Source organism: Pan paniscus, chromosome 16 (assembly GCF_029289425.2).
Source record: "Pan paniscus chromosome 16, NHGRI_mPanPan1-v2.0_pri, whole genome shotgun sequence".
NCBI lineage: Eukaryota > Metazoa > Chordata > Mammalia > Primates > Hominidae > Pan > Pan paniscus.
In genome coordinates, this window is record NC_073265.2 from 11819978 (window position 1) to 11841609 (window position 21632).

At 40.5% G+C, this 21632-nt stretch overlaps 2 long non-coding RNA genes across 2 annotated transcripts in view; both read left to right on the top strand.

The window, feature by feature from the left end:
* The window catches only part of LOC117975974 (uncharacterized), a 44141-nt gene that overhangs the window by 15557 nt on the left and 6952 nt on the right, over positions 1 to 21632 (top strand). The window lies entirely within an intron of this gene.
* LOC134729132 (uncharacterized) overlaps positions 1 to 21632 on the top strand; it is a 37210-nt gene that overhangs the window by 15316 nt on the left and 262 nt on the right. Inside the window, exon 2 of the long non-coding RNA XR_010110053.1 lies at positions 21442 to 21516. This is a non-coding gene — a long non-coding RNA (uncharacterized LOC134729132). The remainder of the gene's footprint in view (positions 1 to 21441; positions 21517 to 21632) is intronic.

Below are 21632 nucleotides of genomic sequence, written 5' to 3' on the forward strand. Positions count from 1 at the left end.
AGACCTCCTGAATGGAAGACTTTGGGGCGATGCCCAGAAATCTGTATTTTACCAGGCCTTCCAGATGAATCCATGTATGCTGAAGTTTTTACTATTTTGAGATTTTTGCTGATGGTTTTATAACAATATTGGTACTTTCAAATTCATATTATCAACACTCATATTTTCATATTCATATTTGTAAAATATTTCATCCTACACATGAGAAAACACACCTAAGATAAAGCGAGTGGCTTAAAATCACCCAGCCAGTGGGTGAGAAGCCAAAATCTTCCAGTCTGGGATGTTTTTCATTCCATTACGTTGAAATGCAGAATTAATGTTTCCTTTACCTAGGCATTAAAGGAGAGAATAGGGTTAAGCTCACCCAGGGAAGGTCACCTGGCTGGCTAGAGGGGTGGGCCCCACCTTGGGAAATTTACTGTCGATAGCAGCCCCACAGTCTTAGAGATCGATATTGTCTGAAATCCAAAAGGAGAATCCAACCCTTTCCCAAACAGAGGGATATTAACCAGGCCCAGGTCCATCAGTGCCAGCCTCTCTCAGCAGCTCATCCCCACTCGATGCCCAGAAAGCCAATTCATCATGGGAATTCTGTTTTTTTCCTGCAAAAGATCAGGCGAAAATGAGTGTATGTATGTGTGTGTGCGTGTGTGTGTGCATTTAGTTACATTACTAAAATGTTAATCAAAATGAAGTTAAAAATGGCCTGATTGGTCCCCCTGATAATTGGGCCATTTTGAGGAGCAGAGGAGAGAATGCAGAAAATAGCTCTTTGTAAACTAAATAAAGGCAAGCAGCAGTATTATTATCATTTACCTGTAGACATTCAAGGTGTTTTAAGTTTTTTTGACTAAATTTTACTAGATTTATGGTACATACCCTTCAGAATTCAAGAAGGCTTTCAGCATTTGGTGTTCAGAGTTCAGATCTTTTAGACTGTCCTAGAGAATGAACTTGTTAACAGAAAGTTACATCCACACACATTCACTCTTGAATATGTGCTATGGAGTGTCTACCAAGAAATCCTGTTGGTTTAGTCGTGGCTGCAACAGCCCGGTTTCGGGATAAAGGGAGCCTCTGCAGAGAGCAAGGGTGCTCAGATCCAGAGTCCCCAACTCTGTTCTCTGTCACAGCTGTGGTTCTCCAAGAACTTGCATTGGACAACTTCCTTCCCTTCCCAGTCTGGCAAGTCCTACCTGGGTTCATTTCTTCCTCATTCCTGGTGTCCAGAGCACTTTGAGTATTTTGTGATGATGATGATTATTTTTCTTGTTCAGGGAAAATTTCCCTTTCTGCCCATAATACTATTATTTTTGGGCCACTTGTCTAGACGCTGCCACTATTCCCACCCATTCCTTACCCACCCATTCCCTCTCCAGTCCCTGCACACTGAGGACATCCCACTCTCCTGACACCAGCTTTCCTTGGTTAGGAGTCACACATTTGGGTTTTCATCTTCATTATTTTTTTACTCTTCCCAAAGTCTTTTTTATGTGCAGAAAGATGTATAAAATTTAGAAAAGATCAATTGTCTACTTTTATTTTGAACCAACTAGTATTTAGCTTATGAAAGTTGGGAATTCAAAACTCCAGTTGTTTTTGAATCTTTAAAGCTCAGTTTACAAACTTTCTTGTTTTTTTTTTTTTTTTTTTTTTGAGATGGAGTTTCACTCTTTTTGCCCAGGATGGAGTGCAATGGCGCGATCTCAGCTCACTGCAACCTCCATCTCCCAGGTTCAAGTGATTCTCCTGCCTCAGCCTCCCGAGTAGCTGGGATTACAGGCATGCACCACCACGCCTGGCTAATTTTGTATTTTTAGTAGAGGCGTGGTTTTTCCATATTGGTCAGGCTGGTCTTGAACTCTCCAGCTCAGGTGATCCGCCCAACTCGGCCTCCCAAAGTGCTGGGATTACAGGCGTGAGCCACTGAACCCGGCCCACAGACTTTCCTATTCTATTCTATTCTATTCTATTCTATTCTATTCTATTTAGCAGATTTTCACAATAATTTCTAAAGGGCCTGGGAATAATGTTGGTTCCATTTACAGACCTAGATAAATCCCATTTCATCCTGGTATATTACTGTAGTAAATAAGCATTTATACATTTTATAGTTTTTACTTTAATTTTGTTATCTGCCTTAACAAATAAAACTTTCCCTCATCCGAAATAACTATTATAAATATAAAAATATGCTTTATAAGGAAAGCCTTAATTATCTTTGATATTCTAGTATAATGCCCAGACTTAGTATGATTTTATCTTAAGACCTGAAGTTTAAGTCAATGACTCAAACATACATTTTAAATGAACATTAAAATGTTGTCACTTCAACAGGCCAAATCATTCCAAGTACTTTGAAATGTTTGATTTGAGAAGTTTGTCATGAGAAGCACACTAAATGCATATAGATTCCATTTCAATATAATGATGGCCAATGTTTATTGAGCACCTTTTTTTGTGCCAGGCATTCTTCTACATTGTTATTATTATTATTATTTGAGACAGGGTCTCACTCCATCACCCAGGCTGGAGTGCAGTGGTGTGATCTCGGCTCACTGCAACCTCCGCCTCCTGGATTCCAGCGATCCTCCTGCCTCAGCCTCCCGAGTAGCTGGCACTACAGGCACATGCCACCACACCCAGCGAATTTTTTTGTATTTTTTTGTAGAGATGTTTCACCATGTTGTCCAGGTTGGTCTCAAACCTCTGGACTCAAGCAATCTGCCTGCTTTGGCCTACCAAAGTGCTGGGATTATAGGCATAAATACATTTTTTTTAATGAAAAATTTTTAAGGAAAATTTTAATGGTGGGATCTTGCTATGTTTCTCAGGCTGAACTCAAAATCTTGGGCTCAAGTGATCCCTCTATCTCAGTCCTATGAGTAGCTGAGACTACAGGCGCACACCACTACATCTGGCCTCTCGATTCTGTTTTAACACAAATAATATGCCAAGATCTTCAGGCTCTTAAAATTTTATTTGGTAATGCTATATTTTCCCAAGGTTAAAAGATGCTTCCCAATTTATGGAAGATAGTAGGCTCCTTCCCTGTTAATTCAGGTTACTTAAGACTGGGAGTCTTGTGAATGATCACAATGGGATACATGGAGCCCCGTGTTACAGCTGTCATTTCATGGACTTTGAAATGTAATAAGGGTGGGCCTCTTTGGTCCCGTAGCCCATTCCTCTGGCTTGATGTTTCATACACATAGCTCCCCAATTCTTCTCTTTATTCACAGAAATCTGCAGATTTTATCCAGGTTGATCACCTGATAGAACTCAATAATTTTTTTTGTTTTGTAAGAGTTGTAAATATATTTTTCCTTGACTTCTTAAGACCATTGTACCATCTAAAGACAATTGATGGAATCTCAAGATATTTAAAAGTATAGTTTTTATTAAGTGGTAAAGATTTTTTTTCTTGATGTGATTCTGCATTCTTTCATGGTCTTAAGACCTTACAACTCTGATGAATATTTAAGATGATATTCAGTTGAATTTTGGATAGCTTACTTGGCTTTCTCTGACTTGCTGTTACAATTTATGAGGCCATTCTAATAACAGATACACATATGCAAACATTTATGCACAATGGAGAAAATTTGAGCTCACAGGCCTACTTTCCACTTTTTCTCCTCAAGAAGTGTAACTTTGGTTGGAATAGAAAGAGAGGAATTGAATCTTCTTTTATTCCCTTGTGGATTATGTTGGAGAAGTAAATCAATATTAAGAACTGTATGTAAGAAAAAGGAAATTCCAAAATTTGCAATGGAGTATATTAGTATATTGGTAAGGGATAGCATAATTTTAGCCATTTCCAACTCATCTTTCTTTCAACATTCATTATCAAATATTTACTGAGCCCCTACTACGGGTCAAGTATGGTTCCAGGTGATTTGAGATATACAAGTGAACCAAATGAACAAAGACAGATGATAAACAATCACCATAATACAATGGTAATTTCTATAATATCCCAGAAGAGAAAAAATGCTGTGGCAATAGGGAAGAGTGGAGTAGGGTAGTGGGGGAAAAAGAAAAGCAGTGGTTACCATATAAATAGGGAGGTCTGGGAAGGCCTCACTGAAATGGGATAATTTGAGCAAAGATTTGAAGAAGTGAAGGGAATTGGCTATGCAGATATGTAGAGGAGAGATTTCTAGGTAGAGAGGAGCTGCAGCCAAGGCATCATTGAGGGCAGCAAGAAGCCATTATGCCGGATCAGGAATGAGAAGGAGAGCTCTAATGGGGACAATTCAAGGAGGGCCTGGTGGCCTTTATGGGTGTTGGCTCTTCCTCAGAGGGAACTAGTGAACCATTGCAGGGTATTGGGAAGAGCGCTGACATGATCTGACTTATGTTTTCAGAGGGTCATGTGTTTGGAATAGACATTTGAGGAATGTCTATTCCATGTAATTGCATGGCATCACAAAGAGTCTATGACCTAAGTGAGGGAGAATGGCTTGAGCCAGTATGGAAGCAGAAGAAGGAGTGAGCAGTGGTTAGGTCCGAGGTAGCCTTTGAAGGTAGAGCTAAGAGAATTTTTGACTTTGGATGTGTGATATGGTGTGTTTTATTTATAAAATAAACATAGTTTGGTGGAAATTTTCTAACTCAGTCTATTGAAGGAATTTCCAGAACTAAGCCAGATTTTTCAGCTTTTGAATGAAAGGGTCAAATTGCAGTGCATGCAATTTTACGCTTTACTCATTTACAACTTATTTTATTCATGGCTGTGAATGGCACAGACTTTATGATATGTAACCCAGAAACAGTTTCAAAGACCCCAACAAAACCTACTCGTATTCCACATTGAGATAATCATTTAAATTGAAGAGAAGCACATTCTTTGTGCTCTTTGGAAGCAGCTCAGCCCTTAATGATTGTGACTCAAACAGAGGCAACACAGTTTTCATTTGAACATGTTATTCAGATACAGCAATGATATAAAAGAATATTGAGCTGGAGGTAATTTTTAAGCATTTTTTTTGATAAGAAGGATATCTGCTTACCATTTAAAGAGACGCAACTTGTTACAGAAATATATAATAGAGAAAGGGAGAATCTCCTGTAATCTTGCCCAAGAGTTTGTTGAAGATGCTGAAGGGAGAAGAGACGGCTGGGCTGGAATGTGTCTACCTGCAGACGTTTCGAAACCCCTCTGAAGTTTAATCATGGGAGTTGTTGGGATTGCCCTGGCCACACACAGACTGTAATTAGTTTGAGCTTCGGCTTTGATGTGTTGGCCCAGGCTGATGCATTTCTGAGTGCCCAGGAGAAGCACAGCAACTCAGCCCCCGCTAGGTGCGGGATGTCCGGCAAGCCCCAGAAAGGTTCTGTTCCGTCCGGTGCAGGCAGCGCAGTGAGGCTCATTCTGACTGCTGCTGGCTCTTCTCAGGCCCACCGCCTCTCTGCCCCTGACCGGGAGGATTTGATGCCCTTCAAAATGTAGAGCCTATTGATCTGTTTTCTAGGCAACGAATGCTGAAGCCATGTCCACTAATGTGGCTGCAGAAGGTTAAATATGGATTTGGCAAGAATTATGAGCTGCCCACGAATGTTTTAGAGATGGTCTGAAATGCAGACATAGAGAAAGAGGCAGCTCAGTGGCGGGTTTTGTGGGCACGTGTGCATCTCCTGAGGTGAAAGTTATGTCCTTTGTGTTTAATTGGCTTTGCAGTATCCTGGATCTTCATTATACAATACCCATACCTGAAAAATTAGTAAAAATGGGAGGAACACAGGCAATGTCAAAGACAAAAAAAAAAATTCTCTTTACACATGTCTTACACATTTTTGATATTATGCATGTATTAATCAGTCACCCTGTCATTCTCCCATTGCACTCGAGAAGGTAGAGTATTGAGAGAGAGAGAAAGAATATAAAATCTTCTGTAGAAGGCAGACTTTTAACATATGGGGACAAAGAAAACAAGAATTTAGCAATATGTTACTAAGTGACAGATTTAGAAAGTTCTTTGTCATTTGATCTTCAGGCTTTTTTCTCCTCTTGCTTTTTATACAAAGCGTGGGTAATAAAAATAGTTCTGTTGGTTTTCATTTCGAGTCTGGTTTCACGTCTGTCTTTTATGTGGTGGTAGCTGTAGTATGCTTGAATTCATAGAAAATACCTCAGGGAATGCTTACATCTACTCTTAGGATATTTTCTAGATTTTTGTTTAATAAAATGTATGTACATATGGCCTGATTCATATTAAAGTGGATTTTTGCTGAACATTTCAGCCTCGGAAAACCTAGGTATGAATCTTGACTGTAATATCTCCCAGCCATGTAACCAGTAATAATATTACATCGCCTCTCTCAGGTCACATTTTTTATGTGTAAAATGCTGATAATTGCATGTCACTCACATGACATTTCACAGGGTTGCTTGGTGTGTTACAAGAAAAATATATGAGGTAGTAAATTGCAGATGATAAAGCCCACTAAAGACTAGTTATTAATATTGAAATATTCCTACCTTTATTTGAATATTACCATTAAGAGAACCTGTTTGAGAAAAAGTCCTAAAACGGAGTTTAAAGCTCTCCTTGAGTAAAAGAGATGTGGAAATGATGGGATGGTTCAGCCTTCTGGATTTAGGTATTAGCCCTGGAGACAAACTAAAAAGGGAGGGGAAATTTTTCTAAACAGGTTTATGGATAAGTAGATACCTCAGAGACATGTCTTTGATTTTTCAGATTGCTGTAATTGATTTATTGTGCCTGTGTGAAGTTTGTGTGCAAATGTGATATTAACCCATAATTATATTCTAAAAGTGTGAATTATGTAGGCAATTAAATGTTATGAGACTGAAAGGTGATGCTATCCCAGAGGTATGGTTTTGTAGGATCAGATTTCCATTGTGTGTGTTGCTTTCCAGAATTAAAAACAGCACCCTACTCCCTCACCAGCTCCACTGTAAAAGTAACATGGGTCTGCGTGATTTAGAAAAATTTCTCTTCTGCTGGTTGTAGGGTGGAGCTTAAAAAGAAAATTGAAACTCTGCTTGTCTCGATGATCATATCTAAAAGCATATGATGTGCCACCAGATACAGGAACAAGAAGTTCTGCTGGTTTTTCTCTGGCTTTTTTCAGAGGGTGAGGTAGAGATAATATTCTTTCATCTTCTGTGCAGTTCTAAGGGCATTGTGGATTCTCAAAAATTACTAAACTACCCATGACAGTTTCAGATCTATGGCATGGAAGAGTCTCTGGATGGTTTAATAGATTTCATCAGTTATTTGCTTCCTGAATGAATATTCAGGTTTTGTCAAGTTCAGGAGAACAGAGCACTTTAATAATCAGGAGAGTGAGAAAGCATATTTATGTTGTGGATGAATGACGATGACTGCAGATGTAGCAAGTAGAACCAAATCAAAAAGTCATTAAAAATGCTAGTTGATGCTAATTGATTTAATGTGTTGGAATATCCGAGAGTTCAAAAGTAGCTTCGAATAAGCTGCTTTGTGGTTGTAACCCAGTTTCATCACTTACCAGATGGGAAACTTTGGGAAGGTTGCTTAGTCCCTCTGAGCCTCAATCTCCTCATCTGCAAAATGAGGGTAGAGCTATTGTGAGCTTTCCATAAATTATTACATTTAAGGTACCTGAAAGTATACCTAGAACATCACACCCACTCATTAATGCCAGCTATTAGTTAAATATTTTAGCAAAATAATTTAAGCAAGGAAATCTCTTCATATACTGAAATTCCTTGTAAAGCCAGAATAAAAACAATGTGTTCAAATTCTTTTGTTGGCTTTTTTTTTTTTTTTTGACAGCACCTTGGTGACCTTGCTTTGTCACCCAGGCTGGAGTGCAGTTGTGTGAGCTCACTGCAGCCTTGAACTACTGGGCTGAAGTGATCTTCCCACTTTAGCCTCCTGAGTAGCTGGGATTACAGGCATGCACCACCATGCTTGGCTAATTTTTATTTTCCTATTTTTAGTAGAGATGAGGTCTTACTATGTCACCCAGGCTGCTCTTGAGCTCCTGAGCTCAAAGAATCCTCCCATCTTGGCCTCCCAAAGTGCTGGGATTACAGGAGCCCCCGTGTCCAGCTGTCTGTTGGCATTTGTATTATGACATTTGTCACAGTTGTTATGTTAATAGAATTGCTGAGAAAAAAGGGTATTGTGCTAGGTGAACCCAGGCTTCACTTTTCCTGCACCCCAGCCCTCACTGTGACGTAAAGAGGGACACTGACATGTAACAATAAGAGAAAGTACTGATGTGTAACAACTGGGCTTGAAATGTTCCTTATACATAGCGTAAGATAGGCATGCAGCAAATTCCCATTAGCCAATTCATTTTCAAAACAACCTCTGCTATTGTTTTCCCAGTTTCATATACAACATATATAGCATCTGGCCAATAACCATATCCCAAGAGTCTCTCTATCTACATGGAACTGACTCCTTCTCCATCCTATCAGACATACCTCTTTCTTTCATTTTTTTCTGTTTCCTCCTTTCCCTCTCACAGTTTTACTGTACTATTTGTTTTCTTCAATTTTTTGTTCTTTTTCCCTGTCATATCTGAGGTTTTCCAAAAAAAGCTGTAGACATCCTCTACTACCTATTAAGTGACAGAAATACAGAAATTAGGCTCTCCTTAGCAGAGTATGCTTTACTCAATAAAGGAAGGATAGCATAATTTGGCCCTTCTAAATGTTAAAGTCACTGCACATATCTTTTGTTTGAATTAATCATGGTTTCCAGTCATTGTTGAAGTGAGGGTTAACTTATTTATTTCTGTAATTCTTCCTGCCTGCATATGAATACAGCAAATGGTAACTTGATCCAAGCCAAAGACTCCAAAAAAAGGAAGTAGTGGTGGGTTGTGCTTCTGTTGCTCTGGGGTTATACATTTCTTAGTGCTCTTTGGAAAAATAAATGGAGATACCAATAGGCATAATTATCACAAAGCGAAGGAGGGAAAGAACAATGAAACTGACATGAGAAGAATTGCACATAGGTTGGCACTTCCGAATGTGGAAGTGTTGCTGCCAGGGAGGAACAGAACATACCGCTTTGGGCTGAGCTCTAATCCTGCAGAACAGGAGACCCGGCGAGGAAGGGGAAGAAAACGTGGGTGTGGCACAAAAGAAGCAGAAAGAAAATGAAGCAGTTTCCAAGGAACAGGTGACTAGGGCTCACCTAGTTGTGAATACAGATCAGCCTCTTCCGAGTTTTGTTTTACTATTGAATAAATTACAGTGACTCCTTAGACACTGCCACAGAACCTTCTTGTCTTGATGAATTGTCCTTCTTCTTAGCTTGCAGTAATGGGATTGTATATTTCCTTCTCTAGCTAGACTGGCAGCCTATCCCCCATGTGCTATTCCTCAAGTTGTGCAATTGCACAGCCATATTTTCTTCTTTGTTCAAAGGGTGTGCATGAGGCCTTGGAGACTTCACTGTTTTGAGCTGAAGTCAGTCTCTCTTACTCTGGTCTCAAGTTTCAGTGGGTATCTGCCTGTGTTCCAGAAACATTTTCTGGTTGTAATTTTTCTACTTTCTACAATGCTTAAAAGTCAATGGGAATTGATCAAGATGTAAGAAAAACTCAGAGTTGTCTTTGGAGTAGCTTCACGCTTTGTGATGCCCTTCTTAGAGTTAGGACATTGAGAACATGTCTACCCTACCTCTTTAGGGCCCACAATAGGATATGTGGGACTCTGGGCAAGTATTTTTTTTTGTGGGTCTCCCATTTATACAAGCAATTCCTTTGAAAAATGCTTTGCAAAATTTTAAACATATACAAGGTTTAGTGATTGACTACTGAAGATTTAGAATGATGGGTAAAGAGGTACTGATGTTTCTGTTTATTGTCCAGACTACTTGATAATTCTTTGCAGCATCCTGACACCACCTCTTTCCTTCTGGATCCAGGAATCATCTCTTCAAATTAGTTATTGTCAAATGTGTTGTTCCTGAGTAATTCATATCTCCCACTGTGAGAAAAGGGTAGCAATCTTGTTATTATTCAAGACCTATAGCTTGTCAGAACCTGTCTGTGTTGAGACATTCTGACTCTTCTTGCCTCTAAAGTCCCCAGTGCTATTTGTTTCATGCTGGCTACATCATTATTCATGATTCTGTACCATCCATCCTGCTGCCTGTGAATACTGGCTTCTGATGGCTTTTTCAGAGGTCGTGCCGGTGCTTCTTTGAAGGCGACCACAAATGCACAGAGTATGCAGGAAAATGTGCACAGTCATTTATTTTATGGTCAGGTAAATTTACCCTTTGGAACTTTGTGGTATAAATATAGAATAACACATTTTCCAACCATGTCTTCTCTTGAACCCTTGAGGCTGTAATCACAGCACTCCTAAAATGTGATCTCTTTTCATGTTGACTGCACCCCTGGTTTCCTCACACTGTTTCCAGTGGTGGAGCAAGAAGAGTGATCCCATTTATGCAAGGAATCCCTGACCCTTATCTGGCTTAGCTTAACCTGGGAGGGCACAGTCATCACATCAGCTGGAGGAAAGAATGAACATGGATTGGAAGAGCCTGCTGGTGTCGCAGAACAACAATCTGGAAAGCCCTTGGAGGAGGTGGGTGAAGCCACCTTCGAGCACTGTGGTGCAGCCTGCAGAGGGATGGGGGATGGCCCTGCGTTTCAGCAGCAGGGGGTCCACAGCATAAACCTTGCCTGCCACCGCAGGTGCTGCAGAGCAAAGACAGCACCATAGTAGCAGCAAGAGGGATAACTGAGGAGGCAGGGAACCTCACATGCAGCTTGAACCCAAGAGCTGGTTGATGGCTGTTGGGAGCCCAGAGTCCTGAACTCATCCTGTGACCAAGTGAGTGAGAATCATTCAAAATCAGGATGTCAGCACCATTCTGGCAGCCCAATCGCACACCATCCCATGACAGCAATCCTGTGCCAGTCAGCAGAATCAATCCACTCACTAGGCTGCTTTTCTGGAACTGGAGGTCAGCCCCAGGGCCCCAGGATGACCTTGCAGGCACGAGATCTGGAGTTCTTTGGAACGTCAAGCCCAACCCGTGCATAAGAAAGTGGGTTGGAAAGAACTCTAAAGGGGAGAAAGGGGGACTGGGTACAAGCAAATCCCCATTTGGGCTCAGGAAACCTGCCCAGACCACACTACCAGCTCCAGCCAGGCCCAGGAACCAGAGGGTTGGGGGTGGGGGGTCTCAGAAACTATCATGAAAGACCTTTTCATGGGCCCCTGAATCATGAGGACTGAGGGAGGAGCCCAGCTCACCTGGGTCTGAAGTGAGCCCTGCCGTTTGTTTCTTTCTGCAACAAAAAGGAGTGGAAAGGATAAAACAGAGGGTAGGCATGGAAGAGATGATGTCAAGTGTGAACCGCTCTTGGAAGCCTGAGTCCTGATAAGGGCTGTCCACGGGTTGGCCCCTATTCAAGGGCTAAAAGTTTTCCATCAAATAATTTAACTAATATATAAACAGTCACAGCAGCAGCAACAGCAGCAACAAACACTTTTATAATGAAGCTCTACCAATTCTGCACTGGAGGGAGAAAATGTAAGAAAGGACATTATTTGGTCAATGGACAAAACTAGAATATGATTGTTAAATTAGAAAAAATTATTGTATCAATGCAAATATATGAAGTTGATAAGCGTATGGTGGTTGTAGAAAAGAATATGCCATTGGATACACTGAAGTATTTAGGGGTAAAAAACAATGTTCAGAAAAAAAGTATCTATTTATCTGTCTATCAATCGTCTGTCAACCTACCAATCTATTGATCTATTGACCATCTATCATCTATTGCAAATGACAGAGCAAATGGGAGTAAACTATTAACAGCAGCAAAATCTGGGTAAAGGCTAAATGGATGGATGATCTTTGTACTATTTTTATTTTTGCAACTTTTTGTAATGTTAAAAATTATTTCCAAATAGAAAGTTAAAAAGGTTATCCCAACACAATGTATCACTTCTGGTAAAATTAGTTATAGCAATGTTTTCTTTCCTTCCCTTCCCCCATCTTCCCCTTCCCATCCCCCACCCCCTTTCCTTTCTTCCTCTTTCCATTTTCCCTTGGCATCATATAAATGAATACAGTTAGGAAACTTCTGGCGTACTGGCATATTCCACAGATTAAAATAATTTAAAATTAAAGAATTAAAGGGAAGTATTGGCTAGATCCAGGATGGGCGAGATGGCAACAGAGTTGCAAACAGAGGCAAGAGGATCCAGAACTTGACTTTGTGTTTCTGTAGCTAATAGGAAAGTTGTATAGAGAACTTGAGTAAAAGAATCACAATAGGCTGGGCACAGTGGCTCACACATGTAATCTCAGCACTTTGGGAGGCCGAGCTGGGCGGATCATCTGAGGTCAGGGGTTTGAGACCAGCCTGACTAACATGGTGAAACTTCATCTCTACTAAAAATACGAAATTAGTCAGGTGTGGTGGCGTGCGGCTTCCCTTCCCTTCCCCCTTCCCCCTCTCCTCCCCTCCCCTCCCCTCCTCTTCCCTTCCCTTTCCTTCTTCCTCCCTTCCTTTCCCTTCCCTTTCTTTTTCTTTCTTTCCTTTCTGGCTCTATTGCCCAGGCTGGAGTACTGTGGTGCAGTCTCAGCTCTCCGCAACCTCTGCCTCCCTGGCTCAAGCAATTCTCCTGCCTCAGCCTCCTGAGTAGCTGGGACTACAGGCACGCACCGTCATGCCTGGGTTCTTTTTGTGTGCATTTTTAGTAGAGATGGGGTCTCACCATGTTGTCCAGGCTGGTCTCGAACTTGTGAGCTCAAGTGATCTGCCCACCTGGGCCTCCCAAAGTGCTGGAATTATAGGTGTGAGCCACTGGGCCAGCCTAGAATGTCCATATTTCTAATCTAATGGTTGCCAGGGGCATCACAGCATGCCATAGTGGTTAGTAATGTGGGCTCTGGGAAAAAAAGATTTTGAGTTTAAGCTAAGCTTTTGCATTTCCCACCTGGGTGATCTTGGACAGATGGCTTCATTTTATCATGTCTCAGCTTCCTCATCTATAAATGGCACCTGAAAGGAATATCTTCACCTGAAGGTACCAGAAAGTATGACTTACAGTAGCTTAAACAAAGAGAAACCCAAAGAGCAGGTGCTGCTGATCAATAGTGTGAGAGAAATGAGGTTTTTTGTCTCTGCCATACTTTGTGTGCGATTCTACTTTTCATACAAAAAGAAGGGAAAAGAGGCATAGGAGAATTTTTGCTGTCTGCCTTTTTATCAGAAAATCAAAGCTTTTCTCAAATTTCCAATAAGCAGAAACTCACTTATGGGCCTGATTGTATCTCCTGACCACCTTTGCTTGAATTTGGGAGAGAAAGGAGATTATAGATAGGGCTTAAGTCAGACAATCAAGAGTGTGGGTTATTGTGTGTTACAGGGTTCTGAATATTAAATGAGCCAACGGCTGTAATGTTCTTAGAAAAATTCACAAGTGCTCAATTGTTAGCTTGTTATCATTATTGGTAATACTAATAGAAGTGGAATTTTTATGTACATATTGAAAATATCATCAGAAATAATTTTGATAAGACCCGTGGAAACAGGGGAAAAAGGATGAAGTCAACAGCTCCCTCCTTAGTTTCACCCTTGGAGAAGGCTTAGAAGGAAGTGAAGCATTGATGTGTAAACCACCTACATGCTTGCAAACACCTGTGATTGACCCTCTCCGTAGGCCAGGTAGGATTGTGGGACCTGCTTCTATAGAGAAGGGCTTGTAGATTTCGAAGAGGATGCTGAGATCCCAGAGTAGCACAAGTGGCTGCACTTATTCACTTATTTTGATTATAATAATATATGTGGTCATCAGTTTCTCCCTGATTTTCCATGTGGTTGGGCTATATTTATTTTGTTGGGGTTGGCTCAAAGTAGACACAACAATCTTTGCCTTGAACATTTTCGGTGAGCCATGTTACTCCTCCTGGAAGTAGGGGTGCTTTGTCTGTCCACTGGGGCTCCATGTACCCAAGTACACCCACATTTTATTGGTGGCTGTTTTCCAAGTTGCTAGCTTGGCGCTTTTCAAAATGTGCTGAATGGCCGTTTGGAACTTGTCTCTGCTGACTCCACTGGGCTCGGTTTCAAATCTCTCCTAATCCACTAATGAACTTTTATTAAAGTGGGAGAGAGAGGTTGAATCAGTCTTTGGCCGCATTATTAAAATAAAGTAGGAGCAGTGAAATGATCAAAACAGAACGATAACAAAGGAAAGCTCAGTCTCTCCACCACTCTCTATTCAGTTCTTTAAAGCTGATATTTTTGGGGAAGAAATGCCAATATTATTAGATTAGTTTTCAGTAGTCTTTAATTTTGTTTTATTTTAACTTTAATTTTGTTTTATTTTTCAGGGAGGAGACTGTCATTCACCAGCAAACCCCTGCTCCCTCACTTTTTCTTTTTTGTAATTGGAAGTTCAGGTTGAACTGCTCTGTAGTTATTCACCCACTTCTGCTGGTCAAAGGCCCATAAGGATTTAAATGACTAAATAGGCCATAAAATGCCAACCTTTTAGACGTCTAAAAAGTGTCTTCTGGATCAAACAGTCATCACTAACCACCCTTAGATTCCTCTGCCACCCACTTTGCTCCCTGTGTCTGGGACACCCTGAGTCCACGGTGACTCTGTGCCAAAGTATAAAGAAACCACCATGTACCTTTTCAAAAATGTCCACTTGTCCTTAAAGTCATGAATCAAGGAAGAGATGGCTTCCAGATATGCAACTGGACTTCCGACAGCCATCATCCTCTAAAATTTCCCTGTGTTTTGACTGAAGTTATCCACCCACTTCTGCTGGTTCCTGGCTCACATAAACATTGAGCAAGTAACTTTCCATTAGACCCAGAGGATAGACTAGGATAGAGTTCCGAGTGTCTGAAAATTCCTGGTCCCCAACAAAGCTGTGTTCTGCTCAATAATTTATTTCGTAAGAAGTTATAATAAGTCTAGTCATTAAATCAAAAGAGAAAAACCTTAATGAAGTATAATATTGCTTGGTACTTGTTTTTGTCAGTTCCATTTCTTCATTAACTTTTTGATTGGGAAAATAAAGATCATTACACAAATCTATTCTCAAATTTAGCCATGGATGATTTGATTTCTCTTTCTGTCTCTTCTGTGCCTGTGCATACACACACACACACACACACACTCAGAGAACAGAGTTGTCTCTTTCTCTCTCTATATATATATACAGAGCATATATATGTGTGTATATATATATGTATATGTGTGTATGTGTATATATATGTATATATATAGAGAGAGAGACAGAAAGATAGAGAGAAAGATGCTCCTCAACTTATGATGTGTTATGTTCTGATAAACCCATGGTAAGCTGAAAATATTCCAAGTCAAAAATGCATTGAATGCACCTAACCTTTCAAAAACCATAGCTTAGCCTAGTCCACTGTAAATGTGCTTAGACACTTAACATGTAAATGTGGAATACTTACATCAGTTTACAGTTGGAGAAAATCATCTATCACAGTCTATTTCATTATAAAGTGTTGAATATTTCATGTAGTTTATTGAATTCTGTACTGAACATGAAAAACAGAATGGTTGTATGGCTACTTGAAGTACAGGTTCTACTGAATGTGTTTCACTTTCACACCATTGTAAAGTTGAAACCATCATAAGTTAGGGACCATTTGTGTATATACCTATATGAGATATATGTAAGTAAGATATATATGTAAACAACATATATGTAAATGAGATCTATAAAAACATATAAATAACACATAGATCTCCTTGTTGAATCCTACTGTGTACAAGACATAATTTTTTATGCTGGGATTCAGCAGTGAAGAAAAGGGAGGAAAGCTCTTGGCTTCACAGAGCTCACACTCTGGTGAGGGAGAAAACAAATATACAGAATATAAGAAGGTGAGGGCTGGGCATAGAGGCTCATGCCTGTAATTCCAACACTTTGGGAAGCTGAAGTGGAGGGATTACTTGAGGTCAGGAGTTCAAGGCCAGCCTGGCCAACATGGTGAAACCTCGTCTCTACTAAAAATACAAAAATTAGCCAGTTGTGGTGGTACATGCCTGTAATCTCAGCTGCTTGGGAGGCTGAGGCATGAGAATCGCTTGAAATCAGGAGGTGAAAGCTGCAGGGAGGTGAGATCGCTCCACTGCATTCCAGGCTGGGTGACAGAACAAGACTCCATCTCAAAGAAAAAAAAAAAGAAGGGGGTAAGTACCGTATGCAAAAGAAGAGCCAGGTGGGGGACAAGAGTGTTCAAGAGTTGTCATTTACACATTTAGATGATATGGTCAGAGAGGCCTCCCTGAAAAGGTAATGTCTGAGCAGAGACTTACGGGAGAAGAGAGAACAGGGTGAGAAGATCTCTGGGGGAGGAGTAGAAAGTGCAAAGACACAGAGGTGGCGATGAGCCCCATCTGGTTGGGACAGAGTGAAAAAGGGGTTCAGCTGGAGGGGCCTGAGAGGTGAGGGTGGCAGAACGTGTGGAGGTGTAAGCTCAGCAGATGGTGGACACCCTGGAGGCCATTGTGAGGCTCTGGTTCTCCCTCTGTGTGATTTCAAGATCCATTGCATGGTTGCAGCTGAGAAGTGAACAAGCCTTATGACCTGGTTTCTCTTGAAGAGGATCTTTCTGGTAGGTGCCTTGAGAAAAACATAGGAGGGATTGGGAGGATGTAGAAAGTCCTATTTGTAAGGGTTTGCGATCTGGGTATATGTCCACTGAGCCGTGAACTTACCGTCTCAAGTTCTGTATTCTAGTTGGGACTGTTCTGCTAACTGCTGGAGGGTATTGGCACAATCACTTAATGTTTTATTCAGAAGGGAAATAGAAGTGAACACTTAGTATTTAAGTTTGAGCCAGTTTCTTCTTAATCCCTATGATCTGTAGCCTGCTAGGATCCTCAAGTTTGTTTTTCTTTTTTTCCAACACCAGAGCATGTGTCTTTGCTTGCCCCACCTCTGTCCTCATAGTTTCTTTACTAACAGCTCTGACTTCCCTTCCCAACCTCTCTTAGTACATGCGGAAGATGAGAACAGTGGACAACGGCTTTGCTAAGCCCTGAATTGTTCCGAAGTTTGAAGTTGTAACCCATGAGCTACCTCTTTTACAAAAACAGTCAAAACTGGATGTTAGAAATATTTTGGAGGTTAAAGGAAGAGTGACTTGAACCTCCCTACCACTGAACTGTTTAATATTCTAGAATTTATGTTACACAGTAAAAGATAGACAACTCTGTCTGCAGTTCTGGGACTGGGATATGCCTGTGCATACACGCATCTGCTCTGTTTTGGTTTCACTTCACTTTAGTTATTTGATTTGGTGTCTGCAAAACCCTGTGTGCACATTTTTATGATCCTTGGGACAATTTACTGCCAACCTTGCTTGAACTCTAAAATATGCCTCCAGTTTCGGAAAACCACAAATTATTTACCAAGGAGGCAAGGAAATGGAGGTCACTGGGCTCATTTCTTACATAATTTTCAACTTCCTTTCTGAGGCCTGACATCTCCCGGCAGTCACAGTGATGTCTTCCTTAGATGGATTCAATAATGGGGAAGAACAGATGAAAAGTGGTGAAAGTTGCTAACTGCTGTGTTCCTCTGCTTGCTTTTCATGCTGTGTGCCAGGAATCAAAGCTGGAGGAGCGGAAGGTAGATATAAAGTAACCCTGTTTCCTAGGTTATTGTGTTTATAAAGTGTTAAATAGGAAATGCGAAAAAAAAAACCCTCTGCTTTGTGGGAAACAAGGTTATTTAAGGTACGAAAACAACAGTATTAAGCTAAAACAATAGAATAAATAATCACTAAAACGAAAGTACAGAACAGGTATGGAAAGTCAATCTTTGAAACATCAGCTGTTGTCAGTTTCTTTCAAGATAATTCAAGGGTGACTAACATATAACTAGCAGATACATTCAACATACAAGAGAAAAAGAGTGAGGATAAAGGGTGGCAATAAAATAAATAGGGGAATAAGTGATGACCATAGATCAAATGGAAAGGACAAGGAAGGAGGAAAAGATAGCTCCTATGTGTCTAGCTTGGAAAGATAATGACTCAATTGAGTGAATAGGGGAGACACATTGAGGGTTTGAAAGCCAGGAACTCAGGAATTTTTGTTTATTTTTATTTTTATTTTTGAGACGGAGTGTAGTTCTGTCGCCAGGCTGGAGTTCAGCGGCCTGATCTCGGCTCACTGCAACCTGCGCCTCCCGGGTACAAGCGATTCTCCTGCCTCAGCCTCCTGAGTAGCTGGGATTACAGGCATGCTCCCCCACATCCAGCTAATTTTTGTATTTTTAGTAGAGATGGGATTTCACCTTGTTGGCCAGGATGATCTCGATCTCCTGACCTCGTGATCCACCCACCTCAGCCTCCCAAAGTGCTGGGATTATAGGCTTGAGCCACTGCGCCGAGCTGGACCTCAGGAATTTTTAAAGACATGGCAACATTCTTGTTGTATGGGTTTACTTATGACAGATGGGTACATAGGTCTGTCCAAAGGGGCTAGGACACTTTGTTACATTTGAGGAATTTTTTTCTGCTAAATTCTCTTTTCCCTTTCTTCCAAGGAGGCAGGGTAAGGAGAGGTACCAGGTGCTGGTGGATTGTTTACCTTGGAGATTCCCACCTTACGGAGGAAATAGCTGGTAGAGTCAGCAGAGACCTCTTCTGGTGGGCCTCAGGGTTGTGAGTTGAGCACTTGGAGCAGGGAAATATTGGATGTTTTCATGACATCAGTAGGATTTAATTCAATCAATGAATAGGACCCAGAAATAAATTAGCTGAGACGGGTGGGGGAAGAGGGGCAGAATCCCAACTGTGCTTAGTTATAATTTGAGATGTAGAATAAAGAGTGCTCCAGGAAGCACGGCTCCAAGCAAATGATGAGTTTTTGAATCCCTTCATGTTTATGATTTCATTTTTTTTCCCTTCATGCTTATGATTTTAATTATCTCTGTTTCCCAAAGTGATTAGCGGAAACAGTTTAAGACGAAATGAATATATGTGCTGGAAGGGTAGGCAAAAGTAGGGTGACATCCCACTTCATAGTCAGGCTTGTGGGTGGGGAGGGGATGGTGCAAGTGAAGAGCGAGAGGGCTTGCTAGTGTCTGAGAGGAGGAAGAAGACGAGGAACACGAGCTCAGTTCCTGAAGAAAGAAATCGATGGGAATTCAGGCTGATTCCACTGGGATCTGCAACACTTCAGACAAATCCAGAAGCTGGCAGCTAGAATGAATGTTTATTTCTCAATGGAATGAAAAAAGAACTGAGATGGAGCTGAAGATATTGTACTGTCTAAAATTATTTACCTTACGGGCATTCAGGCTAATGAATGAGTTCATTTCCACATCCATGTGTGATCTATGTGAAGTTCATTTCATATCTGCAATGCTCTCTGTAAGAAATGTAGTCTAATGCCTGGTACTATTAAGGGCTCAGTAAATATTATTTTCTTACTTCTGATTCTACCCACAATTATACCTGATTCTCTATTATTCTGGTATGTGAGCAATCTCAATCAAGCTTTCTACAGTGTATATCTTACTTTCAACATACAAAGTGTATATCTTACTTTCAGCATACAAAGTGTATATCTTACTTTCAACATACAAAGTATGTCGTACAGTGTATATCTTACTTTCAACATACAAAGTAAGAGTTAAGGCCAGGTGCGGTGGCTCACGCCTGTAATCTCAGCACTTTGGGAGGCCAAGGCGGGTGGATCACCTGAGGTCAGGAGTTCGAGACCAGCCTGACCAACGTGGTGAAACCCCGTCTCTAGTAAAAATGCAAAAATTGTCTGGGCATGGTGGCACATGCCTGTAATCCCAGCTACTCAGGAGGCTGAAGCTTGAACCCAGGAGGCAGAGGTTTCAGTGAGCCGAGATGGTGCCATTGTACTCTAGCCTGGACAACAAGAGCGAAACTTCGTCTCAAAAACAACAAAACAAAACAAAACAAAACAAAAGAAAGTAAGAGTTAAGATGTAAAGTTCTAAGCTCCATTTCTTTTGAATTATTTTCTCAATGTTCCAATTAACTCATACTTGTCAGGCATAAAGTTTCTCCTTAAAATTGGTTTTATTTATCTCAGTTATGAGACAATTAGAAACAAATGGTTTCTATTTGTTTTGAAAAGCAGCTACAACCTTCAAATGATAAACGCAATTTATCTTTCATCTGTTCCTTGTTTTGACTTTGTTGAAATGAATTTCCTTTTTAAACTAGCGATATTCAAATAATTTGTGAAATATTTTATTTAGGTTTAAAATAAGGACTGTGGCACATTGATCATCTAGGCTATTAGAAACAGCAAGTCTTTCATCTTCAGCAGTTTAGTTGTAAAATGCCTAGCTATCCTGAGTTGGCTGAGATTCTTGAATGTAAAGATTGCTAGCTTTAAGAGTTTTGGGAAATTCTTGACTATGTTTTCTTTACATATTTGTCTCTCCCTATTCTTTCTTTTTTCTTTAGTAACTCCAATAATAGGAATAAAGGGGTTTGCACTATGATTTGCATGTGACTGATATGTGTATTCTTTTGTGTTCTCTGTGCTCTAGTCAAATACTTCATGTTGATCTGTCTTTGGGATCACTGAGCCAATCTTCAGCTATACTGTTCAACTCATCTGATGAGGTCTTCATTTCAAGTATTGTATTTTTCAGTCTTAGAGCGATTACTTTTTACAGATTTTGATTCAATGATTGAACCCCACATCTTTTCATCACTTTCATTCATATTGTCTTTCAATCTCTTTACTATATTGATCATTGTATCAAAATGTAATTTTAAGATGCTAAATAAAATATCATTTTCTTTCTTTGCATCTGCTTATGTTGTTTGTATGTTTCACCTGGTAATTGATCACAATCTCTTGCCTCTTTTTATGTTAGTAATATGTGACCATATGCCAGATATTGTGGACAAAGCACATGTCAAAGCTCTGTATGATGCTACTTCGACCAGATAGGAATCTGTGTTTTCTCTGTGGGGCAGATAAGGTGAGGAGGTGATCACCCCAATCCAAGAGGCTGAACTAGGTCAAGACTGGGTTGACATTTTAGTAAAATCCTCTCCACTTCTAGCTATGTTTTTATTCCTCAGGCCTGTCTCTTCCACACTGTTGACTGACAGCTCTGAAAGAAAGTGGAAGTTTCAGGCTGTGTAGTATCCTGCTGTATGCTCCATCCAAATTTGATGAGCATCTTGGGGAGACCAGCCACCTTCTGAGCAGACTCCTTTCCTCCAGTGGAACTTTTCCTCCCAATTATTATGGGACTTCTGAAGATTTTAACTTACTTTGCAGAAACTGCTAACCTTTTACTCAGCCTCAATTTAGCAAGGGTACTATGAGGAAAATTGGCAAGGCATTTGGGGATACTTTTGTTTCCAAATTGTTGTGGTTGCTTCTATGAATGCCACAAGCTTTGCTGGCTTCTCTTTCCTTCCTACAGTGCTTCTGCATGAACCAGATCTGATCTATGTTTCAAATCAGCAAACATCCCAAGAAAGAAAATAGCCTGTGAAAGGTAGCTAATCTTGGCAAAACACTCTGCTCTCTGGAATTTTTGTTCTTTTAATTCTTTTTGTTTCCATAATTCACTGATCTCTTTATACGGATTTTTTTGCAATTAATTTGTCGTTT